This window comes from Callorhinus ursinus, unplaced genomic scaffold (genome assembly GCF_003265705.2).
Source record: "Callorhinus ursinus isolate GAN/ISIS: 27379988/994484 unplaced genomic scaffold, GSC_fseal_2.0 scaffold8, whole genome shotgun sequence".
In the NCBI taxonomy this organism is placed as follows: Eukaryota; Metazoa; Chordata; class Mammalia; order Carnivora; family Otariidae; genus Callorhinus; species Callorhinus ursinus.
This window is the reverse complement of record NW_027397070.1, coordinates 28,980,949-29,004,094: the sequence shown is the minus strand read 5'-3', so window position 1 is coordinate 29,004,094 and position 23,146 is coordinate 28,980,949. Positions and strand designations below refer to the sequence as shown.

Here is a 23,146-nt window from a genome sequence, read left to right as displayed (position 1 = left end):
CAACAAAGAGCTGAGACAACACGGCCCCAGAGCAGAAGGTTGCATATAGGATAGAATGGAGGAAACCAAGTAGGAATTTTTAGATACAGTGCTCTTGCCTTCTTTTTCTTCTTCTTATCACCATCTGACAAGTTATATGATTATGAATAGACCTGTTTATCTGTTAACCGTCATGAGAGCAGAAACTGTTTCACCAGCACCTATAACTGTGCCTGGTATATTGTAGATACTCAGTAAAAATCTGAGTTAATCAATGAGAGGCCCATCCATCCATTAGTCAATAAAATAAGTCGATACTAATAGTTACCCTTTTTTTCAATGCCTCTGTATTAGGTTGAATAGTGTCTCTTCAAAATTCATGTCTACCCAGAACCTCAGAATGTGACCTTATTTGGAAATGGGATCTTTGCAGATGTAATAAGTTAGATTGAGATGAGGTCACACTGGATTAGGGTGGACGTGCAGAGAGAGACACAGGGAAGAAGCCCATGTGACAATGTAGGCAGAGTTTGGAATTAAGCAGCTGCAAGCCAAGGAATGCCAGGGGTTGCCTAGCAGCTAGGAGAGAGGCATGGAACAGATTCTCCCAGAGGGTACCACCTCTGCTGACTTACTGATTTCCAACTTCTGGTCTTCAGAACTGTGAGAGAATAAATTTTGGTTATTTTTTTAAAAGATTTTATTTATTTATTTGAGAGAAAGAGAATGAGAGAGAGAGAGCACATGAGAGGGGGGAGAGTCAGAGGGAGAAACAGACTCCCCGCTGAGCAGGGAGCCCGATGTGGGACTCGATCCGGGGACTCCAGGATCATGACCTGAGCTGAGGGCAGTCGCTTAACCAACTGAGCCACCCAGGCGCCCAAATTTTGGTTATTTTAAGCCACCCCGTGTGTGGTACTTATTATGGCGGATCTAGGTAACTAATATAATCTCTTTAGTGACAAGCCCTGGGCAAGTACATTTCTATGACAATTTCCAACTGACAGCTAAGGAAACTGAGGCTCAGAGAAGCTGAATGTCTTGCTTGTCGGTAACTGAGCCCAATCCAGGTCTTTGCACTTAGAAAGTGTGCTCCAGACTGGCTCCAAACTGTTTCCATGCTTGGCCAGTTTGGAGTCGGGTGTTGAGGGGGATTGTAAGTTTAAAGATAGGGCCCCTAATCTGGGGTCATTCCACGGCTGCTTTTACCAAGTTACGATTAGTAAAAGGGGTATGGACAAGAGGTTATGTACCTTCTTTATTAGGTTTGTGCCCAGTGGAGTCAATGGGAATGCCAGTCAGCCAGGAACCAGGGAATGTGCTCGCTGAGTTCCCAGAATTTTTTCTAAATCTGTGATTCCATTACCGATTGTGCCCTCCCCACAAATGGCTAAGGCTTTGAAAATTATTTGGCAATATCTACTGAAGTTGAACATTTGCATGCATATCCCATGACCCTGCAATTTCATCCCTAGGCATATATAACCAACCGAAGTGCATACACATGTTCACCAAAAGGAAAGAAAGTATAAGAAAGTTCATAGGAGTGTTGTTTATAGTTGCCTCAAGCTAGAAACCACTCAAATGGCCATCAACAACAGAATAGAAAATAAATTATAGTATGTCCATTCAAAGGCAGATTATACAGCAATGCGAATGAACCATCTAGTGCCACATGCAACAATACCCACAAAGACAATATTGAGTGAAAGAAGCCAGCTAGAAAGAATACTTATGGAGCGATTTCACTGTTAATGCATTTCAGAAACAGGCAAAACTAAGCTTTAGTTTTAGAAGTCTAGATAATAGCTTATCTCCGGTTGGGTAATGAAGTACCGGTAATATTTTATTTCTTGATCTGGGTGGTGGTTACATGTGTGTGTTCAGTTTTTGAAAAAATATGAGCTGTGTATTCATGATTTATGTGTGTCTCTGTGCGTAGATAATACTTCAATAAAAAGTTTTAAAAAGTGATATTAAGAAAATTGCAAAAATCCTCTGCCATCCTGCCTCTTTCACTGGACTGATATTCCAGTCACATCTGGGAAGAACTGCTCTTGGTGGGTTGTACTCTACAGTTACTAGAGAGTTTTCAAATGACACTTTACTCTGTTCTTAAACTGTCATCTTCAGAGAAATCGGCCTTTGGACACCTCCGTGCTGAGAAGGGATGAAGGATCATTTCCTAAGGTCCCTACTACAAGGGCTCCTTGTAGCCTTCCTCATGAAGCAAAATACAGTGCATATTTTCAGTGAACTACCAAAAGAGAGATGTCTCCTGGACTGAGGAAATAATGTTAAAAACTCTCTTATCATTGTAATTGTGGGAAAAAAAAGTCAGGTGAATACAATGTTAAGAGTATAAGTCTTACAAATTTTTTTTTCAACCAGTTGATTGGGATTCAGATTTGACTACTTGTCTTCTGTCAGCTCCACGTGATATGGTGGTGGGAGAGGTCAGGGAGAGCTGTCCGATCCTTCCCACACACCCCCAACAGCTATTCCATGTTCTCTTGATACTATTAGGAAAGCAAGGCACTCCATAGTTGGAGATGTGGAATGAAGTAAGATGAAAACACACCCGGGAAAAGGGACACTGGGCTTTAATTCTCACTAGTGGATTCAATGAATGAGTGCAGAGCCTTTCCAGATTTTGAAAAGATGGATGGAATTCAGAATGCTGATTGCCTAAAACAGAGAGATAAAGACATTGACAGAGAAGCCACGATTCAAAACCATCAGTTTCAAAATTATGCCATGTAGGTGGATGTAGGGCGAAGAGCTTGGGAAAAAACCCTTGGTCTTGAACAAAGTGGTAGAGTTAGATGTTTGTCAGTGCAGTTCTGGTGCTATAAGAATACTTTTCATATCCAGAAAGCATTCTTGGCCTAGAGTAAGAGAAATATCATCTTAAATGGGCCGTGTTCACAAGACTGGTGCCTGAATCCCTAGAACCCAACCCCATTTCATTGTCTTCTTGCCTGTCCCCTACTGGGTCTGCCCTTCCATCCTGGCACCTTGCTACTTGGCTGCCATGTTAAGGCCACTTCTGCGTGGAACTATTAACCTCATGGTGAATGGATCCCTCTTTGGCTGAGCCACTGAGTTCTCCTATCAGTATTTTCCCAGAATTGTCACAATTTTAGCACTGAAAGTCCTGTGTCCTGAGAAACCCTTCAGACCTGGGGAAACCAGGATGGTTGGCTGCCCTAGTCTTGTTGGATAGGGCCACTCTGATTACCCAGTCTTGACCCCTTCCTGACCTGGTTCTTGAGACTTGGTCAAACAAGGTATGAACAAAACTCAATAGAAACAGGACCTTGAAAGCACTCTTTGAGAAATGGGCCTTTACAATCTCTGACTTTGGGTCACCAGATATGGATATGATTCCCAGCTATGTATTTACTGGCTATGTGACCTTGGGGATGTCACTTTTCTTTTCTGAGGCTCATCTTGTCTGTGGACAAAAATGTCCTACCAATCAAAGTGGTTTTATGACTTTGATAAGATAGGGCATGTCAAAGTGCTGGTTCACAGTAGTTGTTCAACAAATATCCCTTTCCTTTCCTATCAGTTTCTTTCTTCTTTTCTTTCTTACCCATGTGGTTCCCATTCCTCCAAACTCCCATTCACATTGTTTATACTTTTTTTTGGTGACACTTCTCTCCATTGCAAGGTAGTATGGAAGAAGCTTTAAAATTAAATATCTCTAGGTTCAAGTTCTGGTTTGGTCACTTTCTAATTATGGCCCTCATGGAAGTTAACTTCTGAGAGCCTTGGTTTCATGACCTATAAAATGGGAATAATAAATTCTTCTTTAAAAACATATAATAAATGCAGATATTACAGTTGCTTTTGGTAGCCTGTACCATCCCTGCATAGCCCATCTCTCATTTATCCTGTAGCTCTGGTTCCCTAGGAATTGAGACTCATACTGCCAGTACCCTGTGATGTGTGTCTCTGCTGTTTAGCCTCTAGTTTTATTGAGACTACACTAATACAAACAGAAAATGAGATATACAGAATTTCAAATGAAGTCAGATACTAAATTATTAGATGCTATGATCGAGGATAACAATATATAAGAGTTTGAACTTTGAGAGACAGAACACAGATTTAAAAAGAGGAGGGAGTCTAATGAGTTTGCCATGATCTGCATCTTCCTTGTTAATTTGGGCTGTATTTTCAATTTACTTAGTAGTAGAATGCAATGTATTAACCAAATACCCATTAATATTTATCTCTATCTTCAGAACTTTGTGTCTTAGTAGGTCATGAAAATCTATCTAGCACACAAATTCAAACATTTGCTTCAAAGAATGTGGTTTAGAATTCATTCTTGTCATTAAGCCCTAGAGCATTACATTGTTTCATGGGGTCTTAATGATGCTCTGGTTCTCTTACTCCTAAACAGATTATTTAAGTGTGCAAGGCATTATATGTAATATATACTTGAAAAAGATACAGTTTGTGCCTCCAGAGCTGTACTTAAGTGAGATGAAAGCTAAATGCAGAAATACTTTTGTTGAGTGTCCATATGACATGCACATTATATGTACCATCTCTAACCACTGCCCCCCCCAACATATATAAAGCTTGGATTCCTTTTAAAGCAGACACCAAGAATTTGAGATGGCTTAAAATTTTATTTAACCTTGAGGTGGATTACAAAAAATATGTAAAGTATAAACTATATGGTTAAAGGAATCCAGGGAAAGGCAAATAGAGCTAGTCTGTGATAAAACAGTTCACAGGAATATATCCCATATGGTTCTGTGAGGCTGCTTGAGGTGGACTGACTATTTGACTTTGGGTTTCCTAAAGACCAATGTAAGAAAGAAAAACAGGCATAGTTTCAAGAGTTGTATCCTAGAGATAGGATTGAATCAGTTAGGAGAAGCACAGTTGTCTAGAGACTTGAAAGCAAATCCTACCGTAGGTCTTCATTAAGACCACACTATGAAGTAGGGGACATTATCCCAGAAGGTATCCTTACAGTAAAAACTGTGGATAGCTGTTATATGGCTGTTTCTTACATTGTCCCTCAATATAAATCTAAGACAAAAGCCCATCTTAGCAAAATAAACGGAAAACAAATATTTGTTGTCCTTCAAACAATTCTCTATAAATATAATTTTTAAACAATATTTTAGATTTGGCTTATTTGAATCAGGATCCTCCCATTGCATTTGGGGGAGGTTTTACAACTCTTTTAATCTATAACAGTTTCCATTCCCTTTGTTTTCCTTCTTGCCATTTAGTTACTGAAGAAACAGGTCACTTGTCTTATTCAATTCCCCACATTCAGTATTTGGTTGATTGTATGCTTGTGGTTTCCCTGAATTTTAAACAATTATTCTATTCACACAACTGAAAATGTTATTTAGTTCTTTTTCAAATTTGGTCATTTTATCTGTTTTTAGATAGTCTCTGTCTCCTTATTTATAGCTTTGATTCCTTCATTTATTTAAAAATATTAAATGTACTTATCTTTTATTTAGAATCTGATAATGTCACTATCTGACATCTTTCTGGGTCTGATTCTATTATTTGTTGTTCCCGATGACTCTTGTTTATGGTTGCTTGTCTCCCAGTAGATTTTGTGATTTTTTGATCGTGAGTTCATGTAAGTTCATATTTATTGGCATTATCTCTGACGGAGCTCCATGAAACCTGGGTGGAGGGTTTGTTTCTCCAGATGGATTTTCTTTTTTTTAAAGTAGGCTCCATGCCCAGTGTGGAGCCCAATGTGGGGCTTGAACTCACCACCCTGAGATTGAAACCTGAGCTGAGATAGAGTTTGACACTCAACTGACTGAGCGACCCAGGTGCTTCTCTCTAGGTGGATTTTCAATCTTCTTTACCCCATGCCTGCAGGCATCACAGACCTGGGTTCATCTTAAATGAAATTCTCCTCTAGGTTTTTTGGCCCACACACATAAATAGGGTGATTTCTAGCCCTGAACCCCTGTGCATGGCCAATTTGGATTTTTGAAATCTCAGAGGATGATTTTTTGTTGTTTTGTTTTGTTAACCTCTATATGGAGCCCAAGGTTTCCTTTGTGCTTGCCATCACTGGATGGACTCCCTTTTAGTTCGCCATTTTCCTGAAGGAATAAGCCTTTGTGAATCCTGCCCCTATGGAGATGGCTCTCCAATCTGGCTTCCTGTCTCACACAATGCTAGCATTAGAACTCTTACCTCTCTGATCTTAGCATCAGCTCCTTAGCAGGTCTGTGGATATTTCACTTATTTTCTAAAACTGATTAATGTGTGTCTATATAATTGAGTAACTTACATATAATTATATAGCATAATATATGGTGATATATTATTGTTATTGACATATGTAATATAGATAATCATACCTTATAATATTATATATGTATATAATATTAAACTTTTATATATTAAACCTTTTTGTAGCTGGTAGATTTCAGGATCTCTAGCCTACCATTTTTCCAAATAGAAGTTCTTCATTCTCTGTCTTCAGTCAGATCCAGATCCAGTGTGTCTTGTGTCAGGCCTAAACCCAAAGAATCTTTTCATACTCTTCTGAGCTACCCTCCTATGCTGACCCAAAACATGTTGCTGTGCTTCTCTGTTTTCTTGACTACAATTCATCTCACTTAACTACACTTGGCTGATTCTCATAACTAGTGGGTGGCTCTGCTGTGGGTGGCTCTGCCATGAACAGATCTTCAGTTGCCCTCCTTGACTTTCAGGTTGCTCTCTGGAATCCTCTGATGTTTCAGCCACCGTATTGGACTTCTTGATTCTGAAGACTGCTTGAATCCAAGCTTGCTGTGATCTTTAGATGCCATATTTGAACAGCCCCCACAGCCAGTGTCAGCTTTTCTCACCTTATTTATCTCCCCAGCTACCCCCACCCCTGGCCTGCCCAAACTCAAATAACCAGCTCCACTTTGGGTACCAGTCATTAGATATACTCCAGGCTCCTTTGCTAGCCTGGGGTTGCTGAGGTAACAGCATGCCTATGGCCAAAACTTCCTTGAGCTGTGACAAAAGTGATATTTGTGAAAAAGAAAAGTATTAGCCCAAAGACCTCCTGGAATAATGCAGTCAAAGAATCTCTCTTCCTTGAATTATTTTTACCACTCTTATGGCATTGTTCACCTTCCCCTTTATGCTGTAATTATTATTATTATTTTTAAAGATTTTATTTATTTATTTGAGAGAGAGAGAATGAGAGATAGAGAGCACGAGAGGGAAGAGGGTCAGAGGGAGAAGCAGACTCCTCGCTGAGCAGGGAGCCCGATATGGGACTCGATCCCAGGACTCCAGGATCATGACCTGAGCCGAAGGCAGTCGCTTAACCAACTGAGCCACCCAGGCGCCCTATGCTGTAATTATTTAATAGATGTTTTGTCTTCCTTCCTAGGAAATTAGTTGCTTAAGAGTAAGAAATGGAATTGGGGTCAAAAGACCTGTGTTCAAATCCTGACCCTATCATATTCTAGTTATGTGACTTTGGGCAAGTTATTTTCACATCTATGCTTCAATGTCTTCCCCTATAAAACTGAATTTAATATCCAATTCCTTATCAAAAAACTTTGGGGCTACTTATGTCTAGGGACTTAGAGGGTTTTTTTTTTTTCAGATTTTATCTGAATAGAAGTAATGCAGTACATATATATTACGGTATACCCCAGCAGTTCCTTGCAATCAAACACCGTCCTATTTTTGTGACAACACATATAAACATTCATAGTAAATGGATTAAATAACAATTGTAATTACACTCATATCATTTCATTCAGGCCAGTTTTTGCCACCAAAGAGTTAAAAAATAACTTGGTTTTTAGAGATTTGACTTTTGTAATTGCAGATAAAGGACTGTGGGCCTGTATTACTTATTTCACAGAGGTGTTGCAAGGATTAAATAAGATAATATAAATAAGATCTCCCAGCACTGAGTCTGGTATGTATATAGTAAACTCACAAAATTTCATGTGAAGCTTGAAGCTGATTTTTAATCACCTAATGAATATTTATTTATGTTGTTCATGTGGAGGCCAGTGATAGGGATTTTTATGTGAATGATAAAAATTTTCTAGCCCTTGGCTTGCTTTCTTTGGAGATTTATTGGAAGGCACCAGCAGCCAGCTGGTTCTTCTGATCACAAAGAAGAACTTTCTGTTACCTGTTTAAGTCAGGAGCGGGTGACCTACAAATTCGAGTGGTCTGGAAAGTTAGGACTGGAAGGGGCTTCAGAGACCAATTGGCCTGTGAATCTGAATGGCTTTCCAAGGCTGGTTATCTGTATTGCCATTTATTCTCTTAATTTTATAATTAAGGAAACTGAATTCTTAAGTGGAGAGATGTGAACATCACATGGAAGAGAGGAATTCTTTTCACAGCTGTACTATGGTGACCATCCCTCCTCACTGAGAACTACTTTCAGGAAAAAATGGAAAATTGTCCCACTTTTTCAGTTACTTACTTGGTTAAAAAGTAATGCATTTATGGTTTTAAATATGTCCAGTCTTTATTTATTTTATTTTTTTAAAGATTTATTCATTTGAGAGAGCGAGAAAGAGAGAGAGTACATGAGAGGGGAGAGGGTCAGAGGGAGAAGCAGACTCCTCGCCGAGCAGGGAGCCCGATGCGGGACTCGATCCCGGGACTCCGGGATCATGACCTGAGTTGAAGGCAGTCACTTAACCAACTGAGCCACCCAGGCGCCCAAATATGTCCAGTCTTTAAATACTGTGCACGTAGTTGTATTATTAACCTAAATGCTTGGTATCTGCAGTACATTCATTCATTCGATAGGTATTTGAGTTCTTACCATGCAAAAGATCTTGTTCTGTCTTTCGGAAGAAATGGTGAACAAAAAGAAAAGTTTTGCTCTAATGGATTCTATGTGGGTGGAGGGGGGAAATAGAAAAAAAATCAGGTGAACAAATAAACAGACCAGGTAATGTCAGTCCCTGATGAGTGGCATGAAGACCATCTGTCAGGATGGGTCAAAGAGACTGACTGGGGCTGGACAGGCTTTTCTTCAGTTTGATCGCTCAGGGTCATTCACAGGGGATCATTCACCCCTGTGAATGGTGATATTTGGGTGACATCTGAATGTTACCCAAAGGAGGATCCAGCCATTTGGAAAAAGAGCACTGAAAGGTGAGGGGACAGAAAACACAACGTCTTAAAGCCAGAGGGAGCTTGGAATGCCAAGCAACATGGAAACATGGGGGCCAGTGTGGCTGGAGACAGTGGTTCAGAGGGAGATGGTGGTCTAGTCACTCAAGGCTTGTAGGCCATAAGAAGGAGAAAGGAGTTTTTCTCTGAGTGTGCAGGCAATGGTTGGAGGACTTTGGGGCCTAGGAGCAATGTCAGGAAAGTAAGACACAAAATTCCAGGGGGTCCCCAAACATGCAATAATTGAGATAAATTGTATATTTTTTAAAAAATGGAAATGAATGCAAAAATCCATGATGAACAAAGTATCACAATTTTAAATAAAGACAGGGTCTGACCCTGCACATACCTGATGCTGAGAGTCAGTTCCTTACCCTTCTCACCCTGGTCCCAGGCCGGCCTGGGAGTGAGATTGACCTGATTTATGTCCCAGAAAGATGGCCCTGGGGCTCTGTGGGGAGGCTGCCAGGAACACTGGGCACAGTGGGAGAGCAGGATGGAGCCTGTCGTGGGAGCACAGGGAGAAGAAGTTTCAGTAAGAGGGTCGGGAGAGAGAAGGATGGATTGAGGTAGAGACCTCAAGCCTTGCTGGACCTAATTATAATATGGACCTCTATTATTACAACTGGTTTTTAAGTTCCTTTTTGTGCTTCTACAGTCTGTGCTTCTATGTTTTGCTTTGTGAAGTGGGGAGTTGACAGAGCATGCGTGCTTAAAGGCAGATAGCAGTATCCTTACATTTGCATGCTTTGCCTAAACCAATGTGGACTCTTCGTATCTTGGTCCTTGGTCTTCAGCACAGCTTCTGGGGTCTGTGCTGACATTGGCTTCATTCAGTTCAGGCAGGCCAATGGTTTTCCTTTAGGCCTCAGAGTCTCCTTGGGGCCCCAGGTGGTGTTCAGAGTAAAGGCACCTGATGCCAGAGCATGCTCAGAACTTTGGGGCTTGATTATCTCTTGTTTCATATTCTGCACATCCTTCTTCACAGGGTAAGAGGCAAACACACAGCCCAGACACCCCTCCTAGCCCTTCCTCAAATTTGTGCCCCTCTGAAATAAAGCCTGTTCCTTCCTCACCCTCTCATGAAAGCTACTCTTGTCTTTACCCTTTGAGTAAGTACACAGCTAGGACACGGTGGAGTCTCAGAGATTCCACTGTGTTCCCCACTGCAGCAAAACTTTCACTTTTGGTGTGGGCTTTGGTTGAAACTTTGCCTCTATTAAAATGGACTCTTTAAACATGAGTTATGCAATAGACAATACATTCAGTGATAATGTGTCATATTAATAATAACAGAACACTTCTCTTTTTTGGTAGAGTTAGGAATGAAGAGGCCCATCTAAGATGGAGTAAAATGAAAATAGGATATTTTACATGATTATTTAAATTTTAAGTAATGTTTCTAGCTTCCAATTAGCTTGAAATTGAAGGCCTTGTAGTCTTCACCACCTCCTTCTAGAACATTCCTGCTTCTAGAAGGAGATTGAGAAGACCAGCAAAGAGCCACAGGCAGATGTGTTTTCCAGCACACTGTCTAGGGTGCATTTTGTTGAGTAGTTCCTGATATTTATGTGAAAAAGAGTATGACTGGGTTGCTCTTACTTCTTGTTGAGTTTCGTCAGAGGTCGCCCTCACAGAAATCAGAAGAAATGGGGTGTGTAGGAATTTGGGGCTGGTAAGTTATTTATTTACTTAACCATATTTTAAAGGCTGAAGAGCCTTCCATAAAGACTGTGGAATGCATTGTCATAAGAGGTGGGCAAGCCAAGTTCTGTGACTGCATTTTCCAAAGGATCAGGTCATTTTGTGACTAATGCTATTTGTAGTTATGATTACACCTCAGGCTTGGGTAGAGCTTGAATTTGGGGGACAGGGTTGGGAAGAAACATTACCACTCTTCTCTTCTCAATCCCAACCTCTGAATCCCAAACAATACCCCCAGCCCCAAATATCCCTTGGAGTAGAGGCATTGTAGGGAGAGAAGACCATCACAGAAGAGTTATGAAGACACACATCAGAGGACATTTGGTGGGGGGGGGGGGGTCTGCTGCTCTCCAAAGTAGAATCCCATGTTGTCCTCGACAAGAGACCTGGAACACCAGTAGTGCATGAAGAAGGACTGTAATTCTAGTGATGGGATCCTTGTACTGACAGGCACTAGGGCTGTAGAGAATTACCTCAAGCAATGCCCTCATTAAAAACAAAAACCAAAGAACAAAAATCCATGTGTAACTTGACATATTTTCGTTTTTTGGTAGATATAAGATATCCTCAGGGTATCTGCTCTGTAATATGCACCCACTCTGGACATTCATCTTATTTAATCCTTACAGCCAGCCACTGAGGAAGGGGCTGTCATTGCCCATGTCTCAGAGTATGGAAACTGAGGCTCAGAGAGTTTAAGCCAATTGCTCAAGATCAGATAGCTGATTTGCTTCCACACCTATGGTCTGAATTATGAAGTCATCTAGCTTCCATGGAAAAAAATGCATAAAGAGACAGTAATCCAATAAAACACTAAATCCAATAAAACACCACCTAGGAGAAACTCCTGGTAGTACTTGGCATTCAACAGATATGGAAAAGGACAACCAGCCTGCTTAAGTGGCTTGCTTAGCATTCTGGTTTTATCACTGTTATTCCACAGAGCACTTTTCATGGTTAAATGTGTAACGATTTGGGTAATATTTGTCTCCCCCAGTAGGCAATAAATTCTCTGAGTGAGGGGATTGTTTGGTTTTGCTCCTCTCTGTATCCCCAGGGCCTGGCTCGTAGTGGACTCGCATCAACATTTCCAAATGAATAAATGAATGGACAGAGCTAAGTTGTGGCAGGTCCAGCATTTTTCCTGCCTTCCTCGAAGTTTTGTGACAGGAATTGGTTTTCCTTTGATCTCTGGGAGCAGAGAAGTGTCATAATCTTGTCCCCCCAGGGAGCTTGACCTCCTGATGACATCTTCAAGGCTGCAGTGAAATGTTGCTGGAACATCAGGTGTGTAGGGCCCTCTCTCTCCCATCCTCATCTTAGGGCAAAAAAAAAAAAAAAAAAAACGCTTCCAGGTAGGAAGCCCCTGGGCCCCAGGAGGCAGGATTTGGATCCCATCTTGGAGCTTCAAGGAATAACTGAAGGGATGTTGGCAGCCATGGGCCAATTGTAGGGGGGCTTGCGGGCCCATAAGAGTGTATAACGAATGTGGACATGTGGCGGAAATGGTCGTGTGCGGGACTCCTCATTTAGAAAGTCTCCCCTGATGTGATATTCCTTATTGCAATGTGACTTGGGCCATGCATTGGAATTTTCAAGAGAATCCAAGAAAAACAGGAAGGAAAATAAAACGTTCCTAGTGGGAATACTCTCTAGAATTGAAGAATAGATGCGATTCTCTGGTTTCTAGACAAAATAATTCAGTATGATGGTATTTTATGGAGAAGCATCTATCTCCCTGAGCAAAAAGAAGGGAAAAGTATTCTCCAGTAAATCTACTGTGCCCTCGTTAACATACAGCCAGACTTCAAGGGACCCTTGCACTGAGGATTTCAATGCAATTAATTACATAAATACCAAGACATGTAGTCTCCCCCCCCCAGACTAAAAGGTCTCTGGAACAATTAGGAGACTGTGGCCCCCTTGCCCCCCTGTCATGCACATGAATGTCACAGGCCTCAGCAGAGGACTTGGGGTGCTTTGATGCCCAATGTGCTCAATTTGGTTTCAGAGATTTCCAATTCCTTGTACCTAAGCACATGTCCTAAACAAACAAATAGCACTGGCACAGAATTCTCTAGCAGGCTGTGGAGACTTAATGACCTCAACTCAGTGGTCTTCCCACTGTTGAGAGCCTCCCAGATACTTGGCAGCATTAACATTCCTGGGATTGTATTTGGCCAGCCTTTGTAAAGGAGTTGAATACCGCCTCATTAGCTCAGGCTCGTGGGGCATTTGTGTCTCCGACAACAGTTTAATTATGGACATTGTTTACTAATCAGTATTACTGTGACAGACTAGAGGGCTAATCTGAAGATGAACACAATAGCTTGCTTTCTTTTTATTCTTTCAGCCAGTGAACGTAAGAGTTAAAACAAACCTGTTTTTGTAGCCCTTGTTTTCCCTAATAAGATTGGGGGACACATTCTGAGGCAGGCAAGAGTTTCTCTCTCTCTCTTCTTCAGTTTAACTTGAATTTAGCCTGCTTTGTCCCACACACAGAAATGACAGCATTTGGAAAGGTGCCAGTTGGACAAACAGAAGATGAGGGGGACCGGCTCATTAGGACAACTGAATTTAGGAAACTTTGTCAGGAGCCTTTGTCAGCTGCCACGAAAGCCTCTTCTCAGAGGGGGTTTTGGAATCCCGAGGGGTTAACTTTACAGAAAGTCGAAGAACTGAATTAAAAATTTCCCTTTGTGCACATTCGCTTTGCCACATATGTAGTTGAAGATTCAGCGTGTTTCTACTTAGCACGTTGGGAACTGTGAGCACAGAGTATTGTGAAAACATTCCTTACTGGGGAGAAAAATGGTTATTCTCTGTCTCCGGAACTTCAGGACTGATTCTGGGACATTTGTAGGAAAGTATTTTTGTCATTAGTTTTGATTAATTAAGGAAATAGCCTTGAGCATTGAAAGGCTTAATCCCTCCAACCTCTCAATTGGAGGTAAGAGGGTAGCAGTTGGAGAATTCAACTTTCCAAAGTCAGATTTGTCCCCAGAACAGAAGGTGAGGGAGGAATGTGGGTGACCGTGGCAAGTTTGGACAGGATCTTGGAGCCAGACCTGGGGTTGTCTTGAACATCACACTGGCTGGGTGGCAGCCTTCTGGAGGTGGATGAAAAAGTCGAGAAGAAGAAGATGTCCTCTACTGCATAGATGTGGGCAGAAGCCTGGACCCCAAGCCCACCAGGAACACACCTGTGTTTCAAATAAGCCTTGGCTGTGTTGTCGCCTAGGGGGACGGGGATCCTCAACTCCACTGACTGAAATAGGACATGGGCATGAAAATCCCTTTGCTCTTCACTACCGTTAGTGACCAGGAGTCTTTCACATAGTGCCAGAGACCCCGAACATTCGCATGACTGGGCCAAGGGTGAGCAAGTTGGCAACCTGGGAGCCACACCAGCTGGTTGATGGGGGTTGTTTGCCCTGGTACACTTTATTTTTCTGTTTTTCAACTGATTTAGGAACTAACATAAAAATATTGAGATTTCACATGAAAATCTATAGCTCTGCCTTTTCTGGAATCATTGGAGTCTCTGAGAGCCAGGCCAACATTCTCACAAGGGGATACACCTGTGATCTGTCTGTGGCTACAGCTGCATGCCTTCTGACCCCTAGAGGTCTGGATGTGTGCTCTCCTGTGCCCAGACCCTCCGCAGCCATTCGGCCTTGCTCACTCAGGTCCCCGGCTGGCCCCACACACATGGTATACAAGGGGAAGGACCCTCTCACACAGGTGTTGGCTCTTAACATTTGGAGGATGTCCTTTCAGGTTAGAATTTCCCTGCCTCTTTCAGAATATGATACTTTGGTGTCGATGTACAGTAAGTCTCTCATACCCTAGTTCCTAGTATGAATTGTCTTGTCAGATGGCACCCGAGAGAAGGAGAAGTATCTATAAGGGTAAGAAAAAGGCTCAAGGAGAGTCACTTTGATCACTTTGCGACTGGGTTGAGGATGAGGACTGGGCAGAAAGCACAATCTAGAGCTGATTCCTCCACATCCATTTGTTTGAGCCTGATCCCAGGCACATGAGTAAGAAGAAAGCTGTCTTGTGGCCTGCTGTAGACTGAATGTTTGTGTCCCCTCGGAATCCATTCATTGAATTCTAATCCCCAACGTGATGGTAGTTGTAGGGAGGGCCTTTGGGAGGTGATTAGGCCTTGAGGATGGAGCCCTCATGAATGGAATTAGTGCCTTTATAAGAGACCCCAAAGAGCTCCCTTTCCCCTTGCATCCTGTGAGGACACAGCTAGGAGGTAGCCGTCTATGAACCAGGAAGCTGGTCCTTACCAGGCACTGAATCTGCCAGTGCCTTGATCACTGACTTCCCAGCCCAGGGACCTGTGAGAAATAAATGTCTGCTGTTTATAAGCCACCCAGTCTGTGGTATTCTGCTATATTCTGCAGCCCAAGACTAAGGTAAGACCCATGGAGGCCCTCATGCCTCCTGTTTATTAATAGAGATACTGGAACTGTTTTACTTTCTTAGGTTTCTGGAGTATTTTGAGAGCACAGAGAGAGTATATGGTGACGATAAGGAAAACAATTATGCAGATAGTTTTGAGCTCTATTGGTCATTATAGAAGTATTATAATCACATTATATTTTATAGGTATTATAATATATTATATTTGGTCATTATATAAGTCACCTTGATTTAGCCACTTGAAAGAGCAAAGATGACTATTTTAACTTAACCTCCTCTTAACTGTCCAGTATTAAGAGTGTTAGAGTGGCCAGAAGCAAAGAGCCAGAGTAAGGAGGGGAAAAAGGGATGGGCTTGCACAGTCCCTTCCTCCACATCCGGGTGCACTGGCCCCGCAGAGCAGTCACACGGGCCTTGCCCCATGGCTCAGTCTGCCAGCATCCCCCTCAACTGTGTTTGTCCCGCTTGTAATAACTAGTCTCAGAATTTCTTATTTGATTCCGCCAATCCACATGGTGTGATTTAGCTTCTTAGAAGAATAAATCAACATTTTCAAGCCTGCTTGGAGTTATTTTAACTAGCCTCTCTCCATTAAAGACGGCCCACAGTGTGATTTGGCCCAGTGCTAGGATGGTGTCTCCATTTTGGAGACATAGTTGACTAAAATAACATGGCTGCAAGGAAATGCACCTCTTTGTTGGCCATGCACGTTTTTTCTTACGAAATTGAAGGGACTTCTCTCTGAGCCACCTTAGCTGCTCCTGTGAGTCGTTTCTGAGACTCGGGCGGAGAAGGAGGACAGAGAAGCGGGCGATGAAAAGGCCTGGGCAGACGGCACCCTGGCCGCTGGGGCCCACCTCATACAGCTCTGGCTTGCTTTTGCCTCGGTGACATGTGCCCAGGCCTCCTCTGGCCTCGAGGAAACTCAGAAGGGAGCAGACAGACTTTCTACCAGGCAAGTGTGTTTAGGCGTGTCCTGTATTGTAGCTTTGCACAAAAAGCACTGCAGCTTTTCCAAGACCACCAGACCTGATCCTACCCCTTTGAGGCTGGTGCCAGGTAGACACGGCCTTCCGCAGCAGCACCTCTACCCTCTGCCACCAGCACACAGAGCCTGCCTGCATCTTCTTGCTTGTCCACGAGGTGTACGTGGATTTGGGGCTCCTTGAGTCCCAGCAGAACTGGTGACCTATTCTTCTTCTCTCTTTGCTTGTGACTCGGAAGCCCCCATGGTCCCCAGACCTTTTGCCTCTGCATCTGACAACCACTCAGGCATATTTCAAAGGCGTAAATTACTTGGTGAGCTTTCTCTCTGGAAATGTACATTTCTAGTTTTGTGGTTCCATGGAATCAGAATAAGTGCATTCTAAGTTTCGTGTCACTGTTTGTTAGTTTGGTGAACTTGGGCAAATTAACTTAACCATTCTCATATGATGGAGATTTTAATAGTGGTGACTATGGCTTGCTTCACTCATTTACAGAACCCTACTTCACAGGGTTTTGTGGGAATTAAATGAAGTAATTTCTGTAAAGTACTTGGGTACCAAACGGATTAGGTGGGTAAAGTAAATGGATAGAGTCATGGGTACTGAACACCCATTGAGTATTTAGTAAATGCTACTATTGCTGCATCTTCATGGATGTGGGAGCTGAAATGTACACTGTTAAACATCCTGGGGTGTGAATCATTGAAAAACTTCATAGCTGCTGGGGGTGTCTGAACCTTCCAAACCAGGCCTGTGCGAGAGTCTTCCTGGCAGGTATCCCAGGCTGACCTCATGCTGGTCTGTGAGGGGGAAAGGTTGTTGCTGGTGAAGGGAAAGTCTCGGAGGGAGATTCCAAATTCACCAGCCAGTTTTCAGGCAGCTGGCTGGGCCCAGAGTCTTAGGCTGCAGCAGTATTCTGACTTCTTAAACGATATGAGCTGCTGCTTCCTTCTGCGCTGCATCCTTGGACAAATTAAAAGAAGTGTACACACAGAACTCTTTGGCCAGTGTTCACAAGCTAAGCCAAATTCAGAGCTGAAGGTTAGACACGAAATAGCAAACAGAAGCAAAGCAGACAGGCACTCACACCTGGCTGCTAAGAATGAACAAAACAGATGCCCGGAAAGTCGGGAAGAATTTGTATGTGAATGCAGAGTCTTATGGATTTCCCATTTTTACTCCAGCAGCTCCGAGAAGACTTTCAAAGTGAGGGAATGCCCCCTTAGGATTTCTGGAGCAGTCGGGCACCTGCGTGGGGAGCCACGCCCAGTGATTCCCGGGAGGACTCTGATTTATGGAGAGAGGGATTCTGAGCTCAGCTGCATTCTTGTGACTGGGATCAAAAGGGCTTTCTCACTGACCACAGATCACATCCTGGGAATCCTCCCTAGACAGCACATTCCTGAGAACAAATGCGGCCTTGGCCATAGCCCATGGGGTGGAGTAAGACTGGGAGGGCACATAATCCAGGGGGGATGGCATTTTTAATACCCTAAATCACAGGTTTTATGTGTCTCCCAAACAAGAGAACTGCAGGTTTGGGGAAAGTTACAATCTTCCCTTATCTAAGGGCAACTGGTTTAGTGGAAAATAAGCTAACCTGAATTCTCATCCTGATAAATTACTTTACTTTTTTGGGACTACATTTCGTCATCTGTGAAATGGGTATCTTGGATTATAATCAGAAGGATGTTTTTAGGCAGTTTGCCACAATCCTCATCGCTCCCTATTATCTCATCCATGCCTTGCTTTACTCATGTACTCCCTGACTCCATTAGGAACTTAAATTTGCAATCTCTGTACTAGATAATCTCTAAGCCCTGTTCTTCCCCTCCCCCCACCAACTCCCCAGCTGTAACTTTCTTGAAAATCATAGTTGGGAATAAATTTTAGAATATTTGTTTATATAAGCAGGATGCTCATGTGTCTTCTGGACCAAGGTTCTTGGATCAGTAGGAGAAGGGAATGGACACAACTAGGGCTGCGGTTGGGCTAGGCATGATGGTGTCAAGTCTGGCAATTCCAAAGCAGAGAAGAGCATCAGTGGGAAGTGGGTTGACACACCCAAGATATTCCACTGTTTGCTTTTCCTGAATCTTTTCAAGAGTTGGCTTGCTCACCTGTTCCAGGGCAACTTGGCCTTGAAAGGGTTATTGAAGTTGTACTTTCTCCTCTGATGGGGTGTGTTAACCTGGCAGAAGAAAAGGATGCTGGGCTTCCTCCTGCCAGGCAACACCACTGATGCAATTCTCAGTTGCCTACATCTGTAATGAAAAGAAGAAAAAAAGTGCTCAATATAATTAGAGCTCCAAATCCCCTTTTGGAAGATGGAAGAAATATTGTACCCAAAATGAGCTAGTGTAAGGAGGAGGAGGCTGTACAGAACTCCCTTTGTTTTTATTCCACTCGTGATGAAGTTACAGCCAAGGCTTTTGTTTGGTGAAGAAACAAATTGTATAATACTTGTAAGTCTATAGAGACAGTACCAGTCATATTGGGTTGTATTTTTGGCACAGTAGCTTGAAGTTGTACTTAGATAAGAATCCTGTACCTAAGAGTAAGTTGATACTTTAGTTAATTACAGATTTATCTCTTTCAATCTATTAAGATTGAACATTTGATAATTATGTGGTGTTGATAACTTGTCTTTCTCCCCAACCATGGGGCCAAGAGAAGACGTATGGGTAGGTGGCTGGGTGGGTGGGGAGAGTATTATAATGGGAGTATATGAGTAATGGCTCTTAGCTCATAATATTATATCCAAAACCCAAGAAAAATAATATTCTGAATATACAACCATTAGCTGAGGGATGAGATCTCACTCACAGATTGGGGACATTGGAAAAAAGAATAATGCATGCCTCTACATCCAACATTTTCTTATTTGTATTAGTACATTTGTCTTACAGCTTTCTTTCTGCAAAGAGAACTCATTGAATCGAGGAAGGTAGGCTATCCGTTTGGAAAGTGGGCTGTGCTAAGTACCAGAATAGAGAAACAAGGCCCCTTGGGGATTCTAGCAATCCAGGGAGATAGAAGAGACTCTTCCAAAGCAGGCCTTGTTGGTGGACCATAATACAGCTAAGTGTCTATATTTCTGGGGCTTAGAAAGACTCTGAATATAGAAGGAACTTTCACTTTGCAATGAAAAGATCTTTCAAAAAATAAAACACTTATATTAATTTACAGGGATATAGATGAATTAGTCACTTGTCTATGTATAGATGTAGATTTTTAACTAACTAATTGATTGATTGATTCATTAATTTTTAAGTAGGCTCCATTGTGGGGCCCGAACTCACATCCCGGAGATCGTGACCTGAGCTGAGATCAAGAGTCAGATGCTTAACAGACTGAGCCACCCAGGAGTCCCAGATGTAGCTTATTAATGTAGTTTATATACCTATTCAAAATCACCTACCATATAAAATAATTTAAAATAGAAATATTGCATTTTTCACTATCAAAGTTTATGAAACAATTTTATGGAAACATTTCCCCTATTATCTGTGACATCCAAGCCTTGTGAGTCTTCTAACATGATTTGAAACTGCACGTAGTCCTCACCTCTCTGTTTCAGATACAGATGTGCTTGAAATCTGTTTATCCCAAGCCACAGTTAGCCATTTACAGAATATTAGAGAGTTATTTTGTTTTTTATTCATTCTCTGCATGTATAGTTGTGATCTCCACAATGTAGCCTTTACTCTATGACTTTTATTTTTTATTTTTTATTAAGTTCAATGAGCCAACATATAGTACATCATTAGTTTTTGATGTAGTGTTCAATGATTCATTAGTTGCATATAAAATTGTCTTTTTAAAAGCTCCTTTGCAATGATACATAATATTTGCAATTAAACTGGATAAATTTTGTCTCTTTCCTTTTTTTTTTTTTTAAACCAGCTCTATCCGGTGAATTGTGTAAATATCTCAGATTAGTTTTGTGTTCTATTAATCTAATTGTTTATTGTTTGATTAAATAATGTAATTGAGAGCATGCTCTGTAAAAATAAAAGTCCCCCACTCCTACACATGCATACCCTCACTGCTCTAAAAGTCCTCTGTGCTCCACCTGTTCACCTTTCCTCACAAATCCCTAGCAACTGCTGAACTTTTTATTGTCTCCTTAATTTTGCCTTTTCTAGAATGTCATATATTTGGAATCATATTGTACATAGCCTTTTTAGTTTGGCTTCTTTCACTTAGTAGGATGCATTTAAGTTTCCTTCCTGTATTTTCATGGCTTGATAGGTCATTTACTTTTAGCACTGAATAGTATTCCATTGTTTGGATGTAGCACAGTTTATCGTCTACACAAGGACATTTTCGTTGCTTCCAAGTCTTGACAGGTATGAAGAAAGCTGCTATAAACATGCATGTGCAGGCTTTTTGTTTGTTTGCTTATTTGGTTTTTTTTCAGAGACGTAAGTTTTCAGTTCATTTGGGTAAATACCAAGGAGTGCAATTGCTGGATCATATGGTAAGAATATGTTTGATTTGTAAAAACTGCCAAACCGTCTTCAGAGTGACTGTACCATTTTCCATTCCCACTTGCAATGAATGAGAGTTCATGTGCTCCACATCCTTGCTAGCGTTTGGTATTGTCAGTGTTCCAGATTTTAGCCATTCTAATAGATGTGTAGTAATATCTCATTATTGTTTAATTTGTATTTCCCTGATGACATATGATGTGAAACATCTTTTCATATGGTTATTTGCCATCTGTATATCTTCTTTGGTGAGGTATCTGTTAAGATCTTTGGCCCATTTATTAATCAGGTTGCTTGTTTTCTTGTTGAGTTTTCAGAGTTCTTTGGATAAAAATCCTTTATCAGATGGGTCTTTGCAAATATTTTGTCCCAGTCTGTGGCTTGTCTTCTCATTCTCTTGACATTGTCTTTCACAGAGCAGAAGTTTTTTATTTTAATGAAATCTAGCTTATTAATTATTTCTTTCATGGATCATGCCCTCGGTGTTGATTTGAAAAAATCACCACCCAACCCAAAGTCATCTAGGTTTTCTCCTATGTTGTCTTCTAGGAGTTTTATAGTTTTGCTTTTATATTTAGGTCTGTGATCCATTTTGAGTTAATTTTTTGAAAGGTGTAAGGCCTACGTTGAGATTCATCTTTTTTTTTTTCCTGTGTACGTCCAGTTGTTCAAGCACCATTTGTTGAAAAGATTTTCTTTGCACCATTGTATTGTTTTTGTTCCTTATGTCAAAGATCAGTTAACTGTATTTATGTAGGTATATTTCTGGGTTCCCTAATCTGTTCCATTGATCTGCTTGTCAATTCTTTTGCTGTTACCACACCATCTTGATTACTATAACCTTATAGTAAGTCTTAAAGTCAGATGTCAGTCCTCCAACTTTATTCTGCTTTTTCAATATTAAGCTGTTATTCTGGGTCTTTTGCTTCTTAAACTTAAGAATCAGTTTGTCAATATCTAGAAAATAACTTGCTGGGATTTTGATTGGGATTCATGAAATTTACTGATCAAGTTGGGAAGAACTGACATCTTGACAATATGAATCTTCCATGCATATGGAATATCTCTCCATTTATTTAGTTTTCCTTTGATTTTATTCACCAGAGTTTTGTAATTTTCCTCATATAGATCTCATACATACTTTGTTAAATTTATAACTAAGTATTTCATATTTTGAGTGCTAATATAAATGGTAATGTCTTTTTTAATTTCAAATTCCACTTGTTTGTTGCTAATATATAGGAAAACAATTGACTTTTTGTATGTTAACCTTGTACCCTATAACCTTGCTATAATCATTTATTAGCTCTAGAATTTTTTTTTGGTGAATTCTTTCAAATTTTCTACATAGATGATCATTTCATCTGTGAACAAAGACATTTAATTTTTTTCTTCTCAGTCTATATGCCTTTTTTTCCTCTTTTCTTGTCTTATTGCATTAGCTAGAACTTTTAGTAAGATATTGAAAAAAAGTGGTGAGAGGAAACATCCTTGTCTTTTTCCTGATACTACTGGGAAAGCTTCAAGTTTCTCACTATTAAGTATGTTGTTAGCCGTAGGGTTTTTGTAGATATTCTTTATCAAGCTAACATCATATAGTTCATGGACAGGTATTGGATTTTGTCAGATGTTTTTTCTGTATCTATCAATATAATTCTGTGATTTTTATTTTTTAGCCTGTTGATGTGATGGATTATATTAACTGATTTTTGAGTGTTGAACTAGCCTTGCATATCTGTGATAAATCCCACTTAGATGTGGTGTATAATTCTTTTTACCCATTGTTGGATTTGAGTAACTTGTTTTTAATCCAGTGCTTCCCAAATAGATTTCACTATGGAACCCTTTGCATAAAGCAATTGCTAACAGATTGTGTAACAGCAGGTCTGTGGCACTAATCTCTCAAGAAAAAGTGGAGAGAAAGAAATGAAGAGGAGAGATGCCACATAGAATCTGGAAGGGTCCCCATGGTCTTTAGGGGATATGTATAGGCACTTTCAGGTACATGTAGGAAAAAATCAAGCATCAGAAGACATTTCTTTTGTAAAGAGGAATCTTACTATTTTGTGTGCTCCTCTAGGGTACCTGGTTATGCTAGAGTAGGCTGTCAGGAGCATGTGTCTATGAGGTCTGTAGAGACACCTAAGAGAGACCTGGATCTCCTTTCTGACAAAGGAGACCAATAAGTACAGCCCCATTACTTCTGAAAAAGCAGGGGATACCCGTGAAGGGGTAAAGGTGGTAAGTGAGGGATGGTTCCTGGTGTCACATGGGGTGACATCACTCAAAATATCTATCTTTGGACCAAGACTCTCCCCCCCTCACCTCTCTCAACCCTCGTCTCAAGAAAACCTTTCCTGCAGAAAAGGAATTTTGGAAACA

The 23,146-nt window shown here is 41.1% G+C and overlaps 1 long non-coding RNA gene across 1 annotated transcript in view; it reads left to right on the top strand.

The window, feature by feature from the left end:
* Positions 1 to 557: 557 nt before the first annotated feature.
* LOC141373166 (uncharacterized) overlaps positions 558 to 23,146 on the top strand; it is a 67,038-nt gene continuing 44,449 nt past the window's right edge. The window contains exon 1 of the long non-coding RNA XR_012378867.1: positions 558 to 642. This is a non-coding gene — a long non-coding RNA (uncharacterized lncRNA). The remainder of the gene's footprint in view (positions 643 to 23,146) is intronic.